The 1,444-nt window shown below is 39.1% G+C and overlaps 1 protein-coding gene across 2 annotated transcripts in view; it reads left to right on the forward strand.

Annotated features, from left to right (window-relative positions):
* Nucleotides 1-971: 971 nt before the first annotated feature.
* Nucleotides 972-1,444, forward strand: part of C-APL-B (spermatozoon-associated kinase) — a 22,862-nt gene continuing 22,389 nt past the window's right edge. The window contains exon 1 of one of the 2 annotated variants that reach the window (XM_013086707.1): nt 972-1,242. The gene's annotated coding sequence lies outside the window, so the exon portion shown is untranslated. 2 annotated transcript variants of the gene reach the window in all.

A 1,444-nucleotide genomic window follows, 5' to 3' on the forward strand; every position in this document is an offset into this window, starting at 1 on the left:
CACACACACACACAAACACACACACAAACACACACATAAGCAAACACACACACACACACAAACACACACATAAACAAACACACACACACACACACATACACGTACACACACAAACACACACACACACACATAAATTTATGAAGAAAACTTTTTTAATATAGCCAAAGATAGTACATAACAAGATGGTCCACAACCAAAAAAGTGTCCGCCGGAAGTCCGCCCTTTTCTTCCGATGGCGCCGCAGTCTCTTTCGTTTCTCCAGAAGAAGAATAGGAATAGCACCTCCTTGCGTGCGCAGATCGACTGCTGTTCATCAGCTGTTCGGATTCGTTCAGTGCGGAGTTTTAGGGTTTTTTTTTATTTCAATGACCTCTCGCCTTTCCTTCTAAAGTCATATTAAACGAAGAAAACAGTTACCCCTTCCTCCGGAACAGGTGTTTTGTCAGCGTAACCATTTTTTAAAAAGCGTTCTTCCGAAATTCGAATTAAAAACTTTTTCGTTTCACTTTGATTTTTTTAACACAAGTAGAGTAACTCTGTTCCCAAAGGGTGCGCATTTGCGAAGAGGGCGCCACCGAATTTTGAGGACACTTTTTAATTGGCTCAAAGAGAGGAGTGGACCCTCTTGTTATGTAGACTCTTTGATATTGCCTCAATTATAGTGGAAAAATATGATTTCAGTTGAGACAAATAATGATACAAACTGCTGTGTAAAGTATTGGTGACATTGATTCACCCGTTGAAAAGATAGTTGAGGATAAGTAGTGCCGCGAATTATTGATTGCACTATAAGACGCAACAATAATTGTCCACAATGATTATTTGGAAATTGAGGCATTCACTCGGCATAGCTTTCTGATAATTATTATAATTTCAAAATGCAATCTGATAGGGATTTTATGTCGCACGACTTGTGTACCGCTGTTGAACGTGATAAAAATCTGCATGTACCAGACAACATGGAAGCAATAAGTGTGATACGTACAATGGACGGTGGATAGAAGCGTGAAGCAGGCCGTGAACCCCTTCCGAATTATGAACTTCATGATTGATGGCTGAAGACTCTTGAATTATTTGTTCATATAGATCTAGATATAGATAGATCTATATCATTTTTTATTTGACAGTCGACGTTTCGTTGTTTTGTTCGCTTTAGGTTTGTCAGCTCAGTTAACCTTTTTAAAAACAGAAGACTTATCAGTAGAACTTCTAATAAAATCTAAACGGACAACAAAAGATCTGGTAAGAGAGCAAATTGCCTAGATCTACATCTGTCGATTACATCCTAGTTTGGAAATGATTCCTTGGGAACAGAAAACTTATAAACTTTACGGAGTGGGCTATGTTTCGGAAACGTATGTGTGTTTGTGTGTGTATGTGTGTGTGTGTGCTCTCTCTCTCATTCGGACACACACTCTCTCTCTCTCTCTCTCTCTCTCTCTCT

The sequence above is a fragment of the Aplysia californica genome, unplaced genomic scaffold, assembly GCF_000002075.1.
Source record: "Aplysia californica isolate F4 #8 unplaced genomic scaffold, AplCal3.0 scaffold00494, whole genome shotgun sequence".
Taxonomy (NCBI): domain Eukaryota; kingdom Metazoa; phylum Mollusca; class Gastropoda; order Aplysiida; family Aplysiidae; genus Aplysia; species Aplysia californica.